The sequence below is a fragment of the Brachyistius frenatus genome, unplaced genomic scaffold (genome assembly GCF_029030835.1).
Source record: "Brachyistius frenatus isolate BFR_SWC_R1_liver_20210118 unplaced genomic scaffold, ASM2903083v1 Contig_104, whole genome shotgun sequence".
NCBI classification, from domain to species: Eukaryota; Metazoa; Chordata; class Actinopteri; family Embiotocidae; genus Brachyistius; species Brachyistius frenatus.
This window is the reverse complement of record NW_027210703.1, coordinates 990,911-1,009,499: the sequence shown is the minus strand read 5'-3', so window position 1 is coordinate 1,009,499 and position 18,589 is coordinate 990,911. Positions and strand designations below refer to the sequence as shown.

At 47.2% G+C, this 18,589-nt stretch overlaps 1 protein-coding gene across 7 annotated transcripts in view; it reads right to left on the bottom strand.

Moving 5' to 3' along the window:
- sema6cb (semaphorin 6Cb) overlaps positions 1-18,589 on the bottom strand; it is a 156,307-nt gene that overhangs the window by 92,389 nt on the left and 45,329 nt on the right. For 5 of the 7 annotated variants that reach the window (XM_069711939.1, XM_069711944.1, XM_069711943.1 and 2 more), the window contains one exon: positions 1,910-2,082. The exons of the other annotated variants lie outside the window; for them this stretch is intronic. The gene's annotated coding sequence lies outside the window, so the exon portion shown is untranslated. The remainder of the gene's footprint in view (positions 1-1,909; positions 2,083-18,589) is intronic. 7 annotated transcript variants of the gene reach the window in all.

The window sequence follows — 18,589 nt, the reverse complement described above, 5'->3', positions numbered from 1 at the left end:
TGCCGAGGTCACGCGGGGCGGGGGGAGGGGGCGGGGGGGGGAGAGGCGACGGGGGTGACGGAGGGTGACGGGGGTGTGGAACGGCGTTAACGCGCAAAATAAAGTGGAAAATAATAGAAAGAAAAACAGAAAAAAAAGCTCGTCTGCGGTTATCGATGACATCACGCGGGGTTGAGAGTCTGAGGGCTTGTTTTGGTTGGGTTTTTTTTTGTGCCTCTTCTGATTTTGGTTCGTTAAACAAAGACTCCCTTTCTCGTTCTGTGTCCGTCGAGCCCGTGGGCCGTGAACAAAACGCCCAAGCATCCAAAACTATGCAGCCCCGACTACGCTCCGCGTACGGTGCCGGCGCTGTCGAGCCGGTGGGTGGCAAGATATGAAAGCAATGCCGGTCGCTCGCTATGTGCCGCCCGTCTCTGCCCTCACATTTGATTTTATTTATTTATTTTTTTGGCACCATTTCTCTCTCCATTCAACCCGGCGGCCTGATCTCCTTTCACGCCCGTTCACCACCCGCGCTGGCTGCCATTCTTTTCCCAACCCGCCACCCCCCCCCCCCGCTCCGATACGTCTTTGTGTCCTCCTCATCGTGCCACCGATCCGGTTCGGCACCAAAACAAAAACAACAACCTCGTTCCTGTAACACCCGACCCCTTTTTTTTTTTTTTTACCGGAGCTCCCCGTGAATCGTTTCCCCCGCCGTCAGCAGACCGCGGCGGGCTGCCGTTCGGTTTGACCGACGCACAATCGCACCACAATGGTCCACCCCCCCCACCCCCCGCCCCGCCCCCGTAAGCGCGGCCGGCCAAAAAGAGGGATCACGCACGCTTTTGGGAAAAAAATAAATAAATAAAAACATAAAAGGGAGGGAGCGGGATGAATAAAGAGATCCAACGTGAGCATTCACGGTGTCAAATCACCCAAAATAAGAGCTCAGGGGGGAACAAAGCTCCTGCCAACCCCGCAAAAAAAACAACCAATGTGTTTGTGTTTCAAGCTATTCCTGCGTGGCTGTTTGTCTACCTGTGCGCGTGTGTGTGTGTGTGTGTGTGTGTGTGTGGTAGCAGAGCTTTTAGAAAAAAAAACAACACCCACAAAACGGCATCCCGACCTGCTCGGGGTCGTGCGGTCCCGTACAAGCGTAACACCGCCCACCGCCCACCTATGAAAACCCTGACTGCACCTCGGGCCTGTCAATCAAACCGCACCCCCCCCCTCCACCCTCACCCCCACCCAAAAGAATGACACCATAATTGACTTTCATGAGAGAAGTTGATGCTTTTCGAATGCTGGTCTAGTGGAGCCAGCCCCTGGTGGCCACTGGTAGTACAGCACTTCAAAGGCGATTCACTTTTCAGACCCAAAACAAACTATGTGCATTTGTTCCACAAAGTCTATGGTTACCTATCCCCGAGTTCTCCCCCCCGCCCCTCCCGTTAACAGAGTTTTTCCTGATGTGAACGGAGGATGTCGTCCGCTGTAACGTCCCTCGAATCCAACCTGCGATTTGAAATTCTGGGCTGTAATTTGAATTTAGCACAAACATCTAATTGTGAATTCAAACGACGGTAGGTGTCGGGATAACGTCGCCGTCGAATCGCCGCTCTCGATCAATCCAGCTGTGTTTGGATGATGAAATGTTCAACGGATGCTTATTCAGTCATAACTTTTTAGCAGAGGAAGGAAGCCAAATTTGTTTAAGTGCTTTAACTTGGGTAATAATGTTCTCATCGTGACTTGTTTGCGCTTCCAAAATGAGAAGTTCAGTGTTTTTTTTTTAATTCCACAAGAAGGTCCAACGAGTAAATACAACAAAAAAAAAAGAAAAAGAAATAAACTAAGTGAAGCTCAAAATAACTGAAATTGGTGCGTTTTTCAAAGTGCGTAGAAAAGGAACCACGACTGGACTCACCGGCAGGTTTTCGTCACGTCCAACGATCGGCGCTCCTCCCGCTTCTGTCAGGAAACGACCTCGGGCAGGAGGCGGAGCTTAGAAGAAGCGGCGGGCGGGGCGGGAGGGGGGGGCGGGGGTCGGTGGGGACGGCGGAGGTTAAACGTCTCTCCTAAAGAACTTCAACAAACTTCCTGTGAGAGCCAACAAAACAAACAAACAAACAAAAAACGCAATGAGAACGGACGACGGAACAGGAACAGCTGCGGTTCAAACAGTGCTTGGAAAAAAAATATATATAAAAATCCTCTGGGGTTTGTTTCTTTTGCTTAAACGGGGCCGCTGACCCACAGAGGGCCCCGACGGAGAGGGAGCTCCGCGTCCTGTCGGTGTAATCTCCTCAGTCGCTGCGCTGTCATAACATCACAACCAACACGAGCACAAAGGCCATTAACGCAGAGCGCGACCCGACGAGGACGGGAAGAAGGCCGAGGAGGCTTTATGGAGAGATTTCTTTCCTTGTAGACAATAAGTGCACATCCGCCACTTTATGTACATTATAATACAAGATACATGCAGCGGCGTCTCCTCTACCGATGTCCCGGGAGCCGACGGGAACCTCCCGCCCGCCCGACGGATAAAAAGCAAACAAAACACACACAAAAAAAACAAAAACACGAATGCGCTCGTAGAACTGCAGTTACGTCTGGTAACTACTATTTATCTACTCAGTTCCTGCGCCGCTTCTTTCAATGCCAGCGAAAAAGCAGCATGACTACATGCGTACTGCTGGCGTGTGGCCAAAATAGTTTGAAAAGTGTAATACAAATTAAAAAAAAAAAAAAAAAAGCCGTCTATTAGAAGATTGGACTAGGAACTAGGAAATACAGTTCTTCCTCTTTGATTGGAGGAACCTGACAGCTTGTATAAAGTTTATAGTGGGAAACACTGTAAACTGTATGTATAACAATTATAGAGTTAAAAACGATTCGGTTCTCATGTCCAAACCTCTGCCCACACTCTCTTTGTGCGCATACATAAAGCTTTCTCAGTGTTACTGCAGACCTGATGCACCATCTAACATGCCTACTCTAATGGTAAACTGTGTGGGCGCTTCATCCAGCACTCGTCTTTTTTTTTTTTGGACTGACAGTATGGAGGTAATATTATGCAGCACAGCAGGATATATATATATATATATATATATCCATACGTCAGGACAACGACAGCAGGGAAACCAACCTGCCACTTCATTTACAGCTGCTTCGTTACCAACACTTATTTATTTTTTATTTTTTTCATTTTTTTTTTAAACAGCCGATTCAGCAGTTTTATCATTCATCATATTTTCTGGGAATTTATTATTTTTTTTTCTTCTTTTTTTTTTCACACACACACTCTCTTTCTGGACTTTTTTTTGTTCCCAGAACTTTTTTAAACTTTTCTTCATTCGCCCGGAGCTCCGTCTCTGTTCTCCAGAGACTCGAACCAGCCTCTGCTGTTCGCTCATCTCTTACTGACTCGCACTGTCATCCTCGCAGACAAAAAAAAAAAACCCAAAAAAACCCCATCGCGCCGAGGAGAATTCGTGACGGATGAACTTCCCTTAAATCCTTTTTTTTGTTTTTGCAAAGTCAGCACTTTCCAAATAAAAGGAAAAAAAAAGAGTCGTCTCTGATGACCGGGGGGTTTGGGGGGGGATGACTCACGACAACTTGTCTGTGGATTTCCTGTAACCGAGCTTACCGCCTATAAAACAGAGGGACTTTTTTTTTTTTAATCTACACACACACGGCTGCGTTCCTAACATCACGAGCCATCGGTCGAAGCGTCGCCCTCCCGATCACCTCCCCGGAGGAGTCGGCCGACCGCAGCCGCCGCGAGCCCGACGCCGCCGCCGCACGGCTTCATGAAGCCACCGAAGAGCCCGTTAAAAAGTACTTAACGACGCCGCAGCCTCCCGCCAGTTAAGCGGAGCGCTTCGTGACGGCTTTCTTGGCACGCCGTCGCCGCGGTGACCTTAACCCGAGGTGTAAAAAAAAAAAAAGATGGCGGCGTTGAACTTTTATTTCGTAACCTCCGTCCGCTCGCTTCCACCTTCCCGCGCATCGGTCGCGTTGTAAACGGGCAACAGATGTTTTTCTTGTCAAAAATCGACACCATAGATTAAAAAAAAAATTAAATAATAATAATTTACACGGACATACAGGTGAGTTGTCAGATAAAAGGAAAACAAAACAAAAAAAAACAGGTGGTTTTAACTAACTTTGATTCTCTTCACCCCGACCGGTCGGGGCAGCTCCTGCAGGAGCTTTTCCTTCCTGTTACTTCCAGCTGGCGCTCGTCTGTTGAATCGTTGGGTAACTTTCTGTGATGTTATGAGGTTCTGCTGGAAGGACATTACCATGTCAAGTAATAATAATAATAATAATAAGATTTATAAATTACTGCTATATCAATCAAATTGACTACAATTGAAATCTATCAGAAATGAACAATTATTTATTAATGTCGTACTTGCATATATTTTTTTCTGTCGAAACTGACCCGTCGGTTACAGCCCCGTGTGCATGAACCAAAACAACGTGGAAACTCTTCTCGTGCATAAAACAAGTTTGGACGCGATGTGATTATATCTCGGTTGGACGGATGAATCGTCGTCCGGCCGAAGTCTCGACCGTCCCGACAAAAACAATTTGTGAACCGGATAAGCGACGTGATTAACGGCTGCCGGCACCGAGGTTAGATAAATTAGGGTCGGCGGATCGAGTTAAAAGAGGACGGAGGACGGAGGACGGCTTCGTGTCTGCTCGCTCGTGTACGCGGTGAGGTAACCGCGAGCCCACGAGGTAAAAGAGGTTTTGTTGTCCTGGTTCCAATAATGATTGCTGCGGGGGGATGTTATCAGGCTCTGTAACTTCAGCTGATGGGGCTATTAGATAGGGGGGAGAGGTGGAGTGGGTGGGGGGGGGGGGGGCGGTGCTCGTATAACGCATGGGAGATGAGGGATAATGCCGCCGTGATTGTTTCATTGCCACGCTACGATCGTTGTGCCCCAGCGGGTTTTTTTCTTTTGTTTTTTTTTTTCTTTTGCGGCTTCCTATAATTTCTAATCTCATTTTCTAGAAATCGTCCCGCGGAGAGGGCCCCCTTATCGCGCCGTAATAGTTTCGAGGTGAGCCCCATTTACCAAATGAGCTTTTCCCGGAGCACAAACATTCCCATTAACACCACTCGTACAATCACCACCATCACCCCATTTTTTTTTGCATCTCTTCAGTGTCTCCTGAGCAAAAACTTGGCAAAGCAACAACAACAAACAAACAAAAAAAATGGACCCAAAACAGAAAATCCCACTAAACAGATTCGTAACGGCTCCCACCGAATCTCCCGCCGCTCTCCATATTTCCCCGTAGTACCCCCGTTCGCGGCGCTCACTGGGTTGTGGTGGTGATCAATGGCCCCTGGCTGTGGGCGCCGGGCGGGGGGGTGGTGAGGGAAAGGGTAGGGAGGGTTGGGAGGGGGGCGGAGGGGGGGGCTAGGCTCCAGGAATGGAGGTATTAATAATGCAAGGGTCCAAGGCCTGTCATATCCTCCATTAGCACGGAGGAGGCGGGAAGCCCAACGGCTGATTGATTACTAATTAGATTAATTGCAGTCTTTTAGAAGAAAGGAGGCGAACGTAATAGACCGGAGGCCGCTGACAAGCGCGAGGGCACGAGGAGCCGGGCCGTCTGAAAAATATCCAGCGAGGCCGTTTAATAGGAAGAAGGAAAAAAAATGGAAAAAAAAAAAATAAATTGAATAAAAAGGACCTTTCAGATTAGCAACGCTCGCTTCTCCTCTGAGATGAGCGAAGACCAAAAAAATAAAAAATACAAAAAAAAAAAAAAAAAAAACAGCCAGAGTCTGTAATAAACGAGAATTCAATCAAAGTCCGACCGGCTGGCCGTCACTTAAAAAAAAAAAAAAAAAACGTCGAGTAAATTGTTCCAATTCTCCGCAGGCTTCTCTTTTTTTTTTTTTTCCTCTACGACGCGCCCGCAAACGACCTCGGCTGCCACGCCGCCGACTGAAACGCGACACTTTCATTTCAGAAAGCGTTTTCTCCTCCACGCGCTCCTGGTCTCGTTAGCTGTCTGGTGGTGGTGGTGGTGGTGGTGGTGGTGGTGGGGGGGCCCGACGCGATAAGTCCTCCTCCTCCAGTTCTCCTCTAATGTGGGTAATCATAGTGTTGCCGAACACAGTCATTTGGGTGCAGAGGTGTGTGTGTGTGTGTGTGTGTGTGTGTGTGTGTGTGTGTGTGTGTGTGTGTGTGCGGCGCTCCACTTAATCTCCCCGCCGTCCTTTCAAGATAAAACTAATGAAGCTCGCATCAGAGCTGCCGAGTGGCGTGGAAGATCTTAAAAAAAAAAAAAAAAAGGTAAGAAGAAGCTGCGCGAGTCCGCAAACGACGTGTTTTATGCGACGCCGTTTGATTTCTGTTTGCTTTGGAGATACTAATTATTGTTTTGAGGTTGGACTGAAATTGGACACGATTGAAAATCAATTACTCGCCACTTAGGCTGCGTTCAGACCGCCTGCCCCCCCCCCCCCCCGAATCGGATTTTGTTGTTGCTGTCATTTTCCCAGATTGATTTTTTTTTTTTTTTCGATAGTCTGGACGACAAGAACGACAACAACAACAACAACAACAACAACAACAACAACGCGTGAAATGTTTTTCGTTGTTTTTTTTTTTTAGGATGAATTTATTGCAAAATTAAACGGGACCGAACTTGCAGACTATTTAATCAAACCGGGCACGCCACCCAAAAACGCCCCGCGGACTATGTTTAAGCAACATTATGCAACGAGTTACCAACTAAATTCATATCGTTGCGGCAATGCGCTCTCAAATTATAAAACCTTTTGTTAGTGCGATCTCCGTTTCCACGGCGATACGTCGGGTACGCGTGGTTTTACGGAAGAAGGAAAAAAAAAACGGGCGCTCGGAGCGACAAAAACGGGCACCAAGAGACCCCCATTTCGCGTAATCAAAAAAGTCGGTTTAAAAGTTTTTACTGATGCACTTCCATCGTCACTTTCTTTAATGAGCTTTAAAAAAAAAAAAAAAAAAAAAAAAAAAAAACATTCCCATAATTCAAAGCCCATCATCGCTGCTGCGGTTATTTTTGTCCGAATCACATCTTGATTCCCAACATGTGGCGCGGCCGGCACGGCGCACCAGTTCCTGAGGACCGGACTAATTGGCACATCGGTACGGCCGCACTCATTACACACACACACACACACACACACTTCTGAAGGGGATCCGACGCCTCCCGAACAGGGAGCAGCCTTAAGAAGACGGCGCGTCCATATCCGTCTCCAAACTCTTGGCTCGATCATCAATAACGGCCGGTGCCGGACCGTCCTCTCGTCTCACGTAGCGTTTCGTGAGCGGACTGGTCTTCATTATCGGCGCGTTTGACAACCAGATCGGCTTCTTTGTGCGTTTTTTTCCCCTCATCACACACACACACACACACGACTTCTTTGAAAAGGGCGTCAAGGCCGAAGTGGAATATTAGACCTATTCATTATTCCCCTGCTCCGTCCTGCGGGGGTGGAGGCCGGAGACAGAATAACAAAATGCCTGTAAAATCAGCGAAGCCACAACTCTGGCCCGGCGGTCGGGCACCTGTAGCCCGGAGACCTCGTTTCTCCGGATAAATACGGGTCTGGCAAACCCTCGGCAGGGAATCGTTTACAGCAAAAACCGGCCCGCTGCAACTACCCGACCGTGTCCATTTAGTTTTAAATTGACGTCCAATCGCAGTGAAGGAGGGGCGGGGCAAACTTGGCCCAGCTAAGCGAAAGGTCCTTTAACAACCACGTATGAAGAGCGCGTGGAGTTCTGGACCAGCTCGGTTTAAGCCGTAAGGTCAATAAAAAGCACAAACCAAGCTACGTCTCATCTATTCTCTGAAGTTACACCGTCATGTAGGAGATGCAACCAACGATTGTTTTCGTTATTAACGAATCTCTTGATTTTCTTCATCGGCCGTTTGGTCTTTACGGTGTCAGAAAATGGCGGAAGACGTCAACTGGTGTTTCCCGAAGCCTAAAACGTCCGGTTATGTCCCGACCAGCAATCGACAACCCAAATATATTCTGTTCATTATCATTGAGGAAGAAAGGAAACCAGAAAACGGTAACTCGAAACAATTACTTCAGTTATCAAAACTAGTCGGCGATTAATTGCCCACCGGCCGATCGATCGGTCGACCGATCGCAGCGTCTCTCCTCCGACGCCCGTCGACCGAGTTTCTCTTTCTTATTTCGGCTCTGCAGGTTTCCGTCTTTACCTGCTCTCCTTTCCTTACTCCTTCCCCGAGCCCGAAGGCTGCCTCCCACCTCCTTCCCCTCGGCCCCCGTGGTTCGCTGCGGTGACGACACGCTGTGCTAATTGAAAGCGACCCTGACTTGTCCTTTTTTTTTTTTTTTCCCTCAAAACCACTCCGGCAGATGTCCAGTGGTTTTTTTGGGTTTTTTTTTCTCTCCCCCCGCCGGCTGGTTGACGACTGGCCTTTTTTGGGCCGCGGCGTGCTGCGCCAGTGAACTCCGGCCCCGCCCGTGTCGGCGTCTCACCTCGGTCCCTCTGCAAAAAAAAAAAAAAAAAAAACCACAAGGCCGGGTCCGAAAGAAAAAAAAAAAAAAAAGCCGCACGGAAGAACCTGCCGACTCGCATCTTTTTTGATTTATTTTTTTCCCCTCACTGCGGTGCGGTTTCTTAAGTGTAGCAGAAGAAAAGAAAAGAAAAAAAAAACAACGCTCGGGCCGAGAACAACTTCCAGAATAAATAAAATCAGTCCTGAAGCGGTTAAAAACAACAACAACAACAACAACAACAAAACAAGTGCTTCTCATTGGTTGCTTCATGGAACAGATGCATAATATTGTTTACGCAATAAAGAGAGGTTCGCGATTTACAATTCAATGAAGATGCAAACAATTCAGTTTTTTTTTCTTGCTGTCGCAAACCCTGAAGGACAAAAAAAAAAAAAAAAAAAAAAAAAGCACGACGCTAACCAAATGGATGAGCTACAGTTGCGGCGCAGACAACGTGATTAGATTCTCCTCGTGCTTTAAATCCGTTATCAAAAAAAAAAAAAAAAAAAAAGCAGTGATATTCCACTAAAACAAAAAACGCTTGTACCTGCAGTGTTTCAACAGAGGTGGGCCGCTCTTATCGGCCTCGCCGAATGGGACCGGGGCCTCCGTAATGTAATAGCCTGGCAGCGCGCTCATAAATCACCCGAAGAGCCTGTATGCCACATGCACTGACACTCCCAATCTGCCAACCTGTGTCTTTATTAAAGAGCACATTATACTGAAAGGAGCTTTTATTTATTTTTTATTTTTTTATTTATGTATTTTTTCTTCTCCCTCCCACCCGACAGTCGCTCCGCTATTAAACACCCAAACTCATAAATGCATGCAAACACGAGGATACAAATAGTTTCCTCTGCAGGCACAAACACATCTCTGTGCTTTTATAAGAGGAATGTTCGCATGTGTGTGCGTGTGCGCGACACAAACAGACAGAGACCGGCATTGTTTTAACATCTTGTCACTCTCACCCGCTCACAATTACATCAATTGTCTTCCCTCCCACCGCGAACGACACGTCAATTTGGATATGTGAATGTCTGTTCATATCAGATTTGGCTTTCGTCAATCTCTCGGATGTTATTGGCCGAATAGCGTACATCGCGTGCGTTTTTCTGTTTTGTTGATGTGCGATGATGTTTGTTGTTGTTGGGTTTTTTTCACTCCCCCCCCCTCGCTCCGTCCTTCCATTAACTTCGACAGCTAAATTGGAAAATGTCAAAAGCAAATGTCACGCGAGCCGACAAAGAAACAGCAATAAAGCGAGAGCTGGCGTCGGTGTATAAGTCCCCCTGTATGTTGACGAGGGCGGGCAGACGCTCATCCGCTCGCTTAAGGCTTCTTAGAGAAGATGAAGGCGCTTCCAGAAAGTCTTCGGGTCGATCTCCACGTTAATTAACGCTGGGAAGTTTAAACCATCTGATGGAAACCGTGAGCAAACGATCCTTTCCGGTCTCAATGACCACCGTGGACTGGCCTTCGAGCAAGGCATTGTAAGAAGAAATGGTTCTGCCCCCTTAGTCAAAGACTGAGTTCTCCACACCTCACATGAATCATTACGGGAAGAAAAAAAAAAAGAAAAAAAAAAAAGCACACTTCAGACAATATTTAGAAATGCATCAAATAAAAGCACCGAGGCCTCCTTTGTGTCCTTGTCCTGGTTTTTTGAGGCCACATACTTTAGACTTTTACTAAAAATAGTTTCTTGGTTTCTGGTGATTTGTTCAAACCCGTCCATCCATCCATCCATCCATCATCCGTACCCGCTTTATCCTGAACAGGGTCACTGGGAGGGGAGGGAGAGGGGGGGGGTGGAGCTGGGGCCAGCTGACTTTTGCCGGGCGAAGGCGGGGTGACGTCCCGGACGGGCCCCCGCGGTCCGTCACGGGGCCAAGTCAGGGAGACGGGACAGAAACGGATGTGCACGTACGGGTAAAGTTTTTTTTTTTTGGATGGGAACCCACGCAGGCATGTAAGAACACGAAAACTCTGAACAGAAAGGACATTTTAGGCGTAAAAAAAAAAAAAAAAAGATCGCTGGAATCGCAAGCTCCCGCAAATACGGCGGCGTTCGCTTGAATTTGCGATCGTTATCGCGATTTCCTTTTCGGGACGGATTAGCGCATCACTTCTCCAGGATTACGCCACACGAGACGGAAAGCCTCGCGCAACGAGCGCGAGAATACAAAATATGTAAAAGAAATTACACGACTGAGGCGTTCAGGACATTTTACAGCTACACGTCACGGTTTTCTTTCTCTCTGAGCTCGTCGGATTTGATTATCGTTTTTTTATAATTACAGTGTTATTCTCAAATGCACCATCTGCAAGGTTTTTGACGTGCCCACTTATGATAGATAAACACACACACACGATGAACAAACCTTCTTGAAGGAATCCAAGAAGTCAAGTATCTGCCTGCTCCCAGAGCTACATGCGATTATTTGTGCCAACTAAAATGCGGCTAAAAATTCTGCTGGCTGCCACACTGCTCCCCCCCCCCCCGCATTCCCCCCTCCCAAATAAAATCCAAAAAAAAATCATGCAAATCGTGAACAGGAAAACAACAACTATAACAAAAAAAAAAAACACTAAATCCCTTTCTCCCACTCAGTTCTCGCAAACACAAGACGTACCCCTTCGGTAAACACCGGCGACAGAACACTTCCTGCAAAAAAAAAAAAAAAAAAAAAAAAAAGAAAGCCTCGCTGCTGAGAGACAGAAATGTAAACAGCTCGCAAAACTCTCCGAATAGAAGCCGTTAAACTCTGGAAATAAAACACTGAAGATGGGGATTGAACAAAAGGCGCAAGTCAGGGTTGTTCAATGGAGTTTTTTTTTTTACATTTTTATTACTCCTGTGGCTGCAAGTGCGTCCAATGGACAGGAGTTCGACCCAAACCTCTGACGACTGCCTTGAAAGCTGAGCTCAATGAGCCGGAAAATTGTTCCAAATTGTACCACGGCGAGATGTTTTCTAATCAGTGTGGCCTCAGAAAAAAAAAAAAAAAAAAAGCCAAGAGTTTTTCATTCAAAAACACAAACCGCGTGGATGAACGGTACCAAAATAGGATCTTAAAACTACGCAGAAAAATTGGACGTGACTGCAGCTCGTGCCAATTAAAGCCGTCGCGGAACAAAACCAGTTGTTGGACCGGAAGAATCAACAAACTTCAACAACAGAGAGAAACGGACGTCGTCGGTTTCACAAGATCTCAATGCAACTGGCCGATTGAGATTGCTTAATCGGCACGCGGCAGTTAGCCGGTGCCGAGATGAAGCTCCATGTTTTACTTGCATATTATGTAGTCGTAGCTATTTAAAAGACCTCCAAATTCTTACGCGAGGTGTGCACGAGGACGGCCGTCTTTGATATTCACATATATGGAAACGCGCCGAAAACAGACGCGACATCTTTGGTCATCTCCGGGCTCTTGCTTTCGCACACCTTCTCTACGTCAACCGGGAGACGGCCGCTTTAGAGGTGGTTGCTTTTTTTTTTCCGCCTCCTCGAGTACGTGAAATGTGGGGAAAAAATAAATAAATAACAAATCAGACAGGAGCAGTCATCCGGAGTGGGTGACGATGCAACACGCACATCCTGCTACTCTCCACCGTAAACCGCCTCGGTGTCACCTGCAGCACATCCTGTCAAAAAAAAAACTGGTCGTCACGGCGATCCCACTGCACACATTTTGTATCTTGACAATACGGATCAAACGCGGTCTCGCAGCGGTTTGAGGGGCTGAGCCGCCAGTTCGTTATCTCGTCTGATGCGCGGCGGAGGGGGGGGGGGGGGGGACACACACGCATGTCGTGGCGGCGACGGAGGAGGAGGAGGAGGAGGAGGAGGAGGAGGACAACGAAGGCAGACAGGTAATCCAGGATTACAGCGCAGGACGTGACGTTCCCCGCGGATGTCGCTATTCCCCGAATTTGTGCGAAACGTTCAGTCGGTCGGTGGACACCACCCTTCCCCCCCCCCCCCCCACCCCCACACACACACACACACACACACACACACCAAATCTGTCTGCTCAAAACTCTCGACCGGCACCCATCACCGGCGCGCCGTGGACCGGCATAGACGACGAGATAATGAGCTCCCGTTGCCTTGTCAACGCCCCCCCCCACACCACACACACACACACACACCGACAGTCACACACTAAAGCTCCCGTTTCCCGCCGCGCCGAGCTCTTCGCCAAACAAGGTATCCAGATAGTAAATGTAATTTCACATCGTCTTCAAAAATCCCTCCGGCGAGTATCCCGCGTCGGTTGTTTGTTTTTGGGGGGGTTTTTTTGTTTTGTTTTGGGGTTTTTTTTGCAGGAGGGAGTTTAAAATTCAAACCGCTTACGACAAAACTTCCACACCCGAAAGTCAGAGGTCAAAGTTCACGCGCAATTTAAAATGCGCGAGAGAGAGAGAGAGAGAGAGAGAGCTGCTAACACCCGGAGTGACGGTCAGCGTCGTGGACGTCTTGAAGCACTTGAAGGTACAAAAGGTTTCGCATGAAGTGATATTTCATTCCGAAAGAACGTTTTCAATTTTGAGTGATTATATTCTCAAAAATGTCACAGCTCACGCCGAGAGGCTTTCAAACCAAAGTCAGGCACCTTTTTAATACAACAAATTGCAAAGTGGAGTACGTTTATAAATGTCCTTCATTCTCTTTTTTTTTCCCCAAAACCTTTTTTTTTTTTTCCTGCTTTTGTACGTCGTTTGATATTTTTTTTTTAAGTTTTTTTTTTTTAAAGTTTTTTCATTTTTCTTCCCCGTTTGCTGCATCTTTGTCCGTTAACTCTACTACTAGTGAAAAAAAAAACCATGTGAAAACACAATCCTGGTTGTATAACAGTAAAAAGAAATACATGAATGTAAAAAAAATAAAAAAAACTCCTCCAATGAGTAGAAGGTATGTTGTTAAACCGGTCTCCAATTCGAGGTCTGCTGGTCGCAGTAATAACCGCAGTTCTCTGAGTACATTGGATTCGGGTAATGACCTCAGTGTAGTAACTATTCACTGACATGTTATATATATTTTTTGTAATATCTTGTTATTGCAAAACCCTGTCCAGAATCCGTCTACATCCGTGAGAGTTAATTATAATCTGCCAACTTCACAATGTAATATAATTTATGTTTGACAGGAGATCCGGTTGAAAAGTATGATTAAATTTGTCCATTTTATTTGACAATTATAATGATAATAACATGTTTTGGTTTTTTTTTTGTCCTTGTTTCACCGGTAATAGAAGCATGAGATGAGATTTTTTTTTTTTTACCAAAGATTGTTCAAATATAAAGTGTCTATTTAATTAACAGCTAATTATCCACCGGTGTGCTTGTTCGCATATCTATTTATGATTCATTACGACTTGCTGTTTACGAGGTAACAAGAGCTGCTGCTCACTTACTTAAATTCTGTTTCTTACGTTTGCTTGTTTTGTTTTTTTTATTTATTATTTCTCCTTGAAAGCCGCTGTGCACACAGTCTGGCTGGTTTGACAGCTTTATTAAAAAAATATGTGTTCTCACGGTCATATTTCCGCCTGTTCCCTTCATAACCGAAGCTTTTTGTTTTACAATCATCGACAACGGGAGCGAAGAAGACTCGGAGCTTCCAGCTACAAATCGAAGGGCGTTGAATACGTCAACAAGTTCATCCGAAGCTGCTGAGAAAAAGAAAAAAAACGTTTCGTCCAAAGCAGAAATAATCACTTACCCGATTAGCGTTGGAATCGCAGGTGAAACGGCCAAAAGCAACAACAACAACAACAACAACAACAAAATTCATCCACACGAGACACTTTTTTTCAAGCGCCACAGTCATCGGGCCGACGCGTCCGGCCGTCCGGCCTGAAGAGTCGGGCCGCATTCCTGGCGCCGTATCTCCGCCAGCATCGGAGAGCTTACTTCCTGCAGAGCAGCATTCTCTCGTCTAGCCGTGGGTCGCGGAGGCGTTAAAATCCCCCCCCCCTCTCCTCCCCCCCAAAAGCGCTCGCGACGAGGCGACCGCCCCCGCAGCGACCGCCCCCGCAGCCGGGACGTCACTTCGGGGCTCTTGTTGCGTTTACCTGTAATCGCGCTCTGAAAATGACGCCAATTTTCTCTTTGTCGACAGGGGGACATTTTCTACTCTGCAGCCAGACTCCCATCTCTTTTACAAGCATATAAGAGTAGTTGTTGTCTGAACTAAATCTTCTTCAAAAAAAAACCCAAAAACAACAACCTCTCTGCTTATGGATTTCCAGCCAACTACTTTGTTAATAAAAATCTAAATTCACAGCTGGGTTCCTCATTCAGTATTCTTACCCCATCAATCACTATGAAACCCTCTGAAGTGTCTTTTTTTTATTATTTTTTTTTATTTTTTTTATTAAAGACAAAAAATGCGACATCATTTTCCCTGTAAATAATCTTCTGTGTATTCGGTGTCAGAAACGGGAGTTCTGGCGATGCGTTGATACGAGCTAATGTTTTCCTCCATCCCGACTCTTTATGTCTGTTTGAACAACAACAAAAACAAACAAAAATGATATTTCCTTTACAAAAGCAGCTGCTAAAACAAAGACAAAAAAATAAATAATAATAATAAAAGAAACCAGCTCGCTGATGTCTGCCACGCATTTTCTCCCCGTGTGGAGGCTCAGTCAAAGGCGGCAAAGCTTCACCTCTCGCCTGGTTTTGTTAAGAGAAGCTCCCCGAAAAAAAAACTGTTTCGCAGAATGTGCGCGGTGAAAATCAGACTCGAAATCAAAATCCTTGCAAACTGCAACGTGTCCAGGAAGAGATGGAGAGCAGGAAGAACAAGAAAAAAAAAAAACGTTCCACGTACCGAAAACAAACAAACAACCTCGATTTACTTTGCCGTAATTGCCGACTCGGGACGTCGTTGTTGGCGAACTAAACACCGGACGGTAAACACGCTCAAAACGCACCAACCGCCCCGAGGAAGATGGCCGCCCACCTTTTGGGCCTGGTTCTGGTTCCTCCTGTTAAAGGGGAGTTTTTGTTTTTGTTGGGGTTCCTCTGTATAATGCCCCCCCCCCCTCTCCCTCCACCCTTGTACTCCCCTCCCGACTCCTTCATGTTTCTTTGGAGGGTTTGTTCATTAATGACTGCGGCTCAGCCCTATGTCAACATGCTGGCCGGTAGCGAGCGAAAGGCCAGAAGGGGACATGAGGTGGCGGCGACACCCGCCGGGTGCCCCGGCCTGGCACGGCACCCGGCGCTTTGGACGGGAGGCTCATGGAAATGGAGCGGGGGGCTTTTGGCCGGGCTTCACTCCTTCCTCCGGTGTTTTTTTTTTTTTTTTTTTTTCGGCTAATGGCTTTCCAAGTTTGGGGGCTGCCATTTGTCAGCTTGACTGATGTCCGCGCCACGAGGATCAATCTCTTTTCCGTCATCCATCTCCTCGCCGTCACGGGTGGGAGGGGTTGGGGTGTGGGGGGGGGCAGGACAGTTCTCTGGCGTGTTGGACCGGAGCGGCGGCGGTGGCGGCGTGCTCCCGGTGAATGAAAATAAAAAAAAATATATAAGTTTAAGTTTCTTACTTCACAGGTAGGTGGAACGAAGCGTACCGAGAGTTGTGAGGGAATAAAATTTGCTTCAAGAGTGCAGAAAAAAAAAAAAAAAAAAAAAAAGGGGGGAAAACTTGGCGTTCTCATTTTGTACATAATAGAAGAGCATCAGATGCAGCCAAAAAAAACACACACAAAAAATCCACAGAAATCAAGACAGGCTGTTGAGATAGGTTGTTCCTATTCCTGGAACAATTTCAGTAGTCTATGAAAGAAAAAACAAACACTTTTTTTTTTTTTTTTTTTAAAACAGGGGGTCTGTCTCTCCCCTCTCACTTCATTAAGTGATTCTTATTGAAGCCTTGGAAACGGGATCCAAACAGGAAACGTTCGTTAAAACAGCTAAAAGAGGTTGCAGGGAGGGGGAGGGGGAGGAAGAGGGTTAGGGAGCAACAGTTGAGGGGGGAGGGGGGGAGGAGGAGGAGGAGGAGGAGGAGGAGGAGGAGGGGTTCAGGTGAGCCCCGCGGTGGATCATTTCACAGCCCTGTAGGCTGAGTAACGCCGACAGGTCAGCTGGAAGACTCGCCCGCCGAGAGACGCCCTCGACGGAAAAGGTTCAGGGCGACGGGGTCGTGTTTCGACACACGGTCACACACAACGGTACACGCGAGCGCACACGCACACGCTTCCCCTGCCTCCACCGCGGAAAATAATTTCCGTTTCAATCTGCCACACAATAACCTCGCCACTGTTTATTGACCTTTTACCGTGGCGCTCTCTCGCCCGGCTCGGGCTGGAGGCTCAGAGATACAGGCCTCCTTCTCGCTCGGCGCTGTAAATCCATCGGCGGCGGCGGTCGGGTGGAGGTGGGGTGGGGGGTTTGGCGGGGGTAGCGCCTCCCTGACAGGCGCGATGATTGGATCGTCAAAGAAGACAAGTCGCTGTTGTAACGTCATTAGCGCTGCAACAAATCAATTAGGAAAAAAGAACAAACAAAAAAAAACGGGGGTGACGGGTGGAGGGGAGGGGGGAGGGTGACGGAGGGGGGGGATCGCGGCGCCAAAAAGGCCCGCGGTTGCAAACGAGCCGCCTGAGAGGCGTCTCTCTTTTATTCACAACATTCGACAGTCACGCTCCCGTTTTTGTTGTTGTTGTTGTTTTTCCCGTTTGACAGCCAAAAAAAAAAAAAAAAAAAAAACATGTCGGCATTTAAATTGTCTGAATGTAAACGACGCTCCGACAGCGAAAGAGCCTCGTAGGCAAAACGCGTTTACGAGGGAGGCGAGAGTCGAAGCCATCCTCCTCGACCAAAACAGCTGATATAGTTTTATGGAGATATTTCTTTGATTTTTTTTTTTTTTTTTGACCCCGTTATTTTATGAACGAAGAAACGAGCTTTGCCGACTCGGCGAAATCCATTAAAAACCTGAAATCGAAAGCCACGGCAGACATTTCCGTTTTGTTCGGCGTCAGTATCTCCACGTACGATCTACAGTAACATAAAAAATTAAAATAAAAAAAAATAAAAAACGTATCGATCTGTATCAAATCTCAACGCCGAGGCTGCATCCGCACCGGGACGGTTTCGTTTTTAAAGCCAATCATTTCGGCTCCGATCGTCTCGTCGGCATCAGCGAACCGCGCCGAGGCTCAATAGCGACGCCTCCGTTTCCAGGCTCGCCCGAACGGATCGATCGATCGCCGATTTTCCAATCAATCGACGATGCCGCCGATCACTTTTTCTGGCAACTTAGAAACGAGTCGACTTTTCTTTTCTTTTTTCTTTTTTCCTTCCCAAACGAATCCCGCCGTTGTGGCCAGAATTTCTTAAAAGGGCAACACTGTGATCCCCGAGAGGAAAATTAAAGGTCAAGTGAAAATGAATCCGAAAATTGGTTTCAAACTGACTCGGGGAGCCATTTTGCCGCTCAATGGCTTAATTCTTTGGAGACATTTGCAGTTTTGTTTCGAGGAGGGTTTCTTTTTTTTTTTTTGAATGCTCCTCCTCCTCCTCCTCCTCCTCCTCCTCATTAATGGAAATCAGAGGCTCCGAGGCGGCCGCGGCGGATCCGACGAGAAGGAGCAAGGCTGAGGGCTTATCTGCCACGAACAGCTGTGGTTACGACCCTCCCCCCCGACCGAATATCGAGAGGGCAGCGACACGAAGGAGGAGAAGACGGGGGAGGCGGGGAGGTGCGGTAGGTTTCTGGAAGGAGGATCGATACATGCGAAGGTATGTTTAAAAAGCAGGAGCGCGTCTCGGGAATACGATCCTATTATGTACGTTTATGGCGGAATAACTATCGTTCTCATCCCGACGAGGGTTTCTGTTTGATGATATCAGCGCTTTGAAGTATTTTGTGAACTTAACAATACAGTTTTATATTTCTTAAACTTTACCGGGGTTGGGGGGGGGGGGCGGCTGATAAAAAAAAACTATAAAAGTCACGTGTGACTGCCGCCAGAAGGTGGCAGTAATGTGCCTCAAAGCCGTTTGCAAACAGGCCTCCACGTGGGCTGT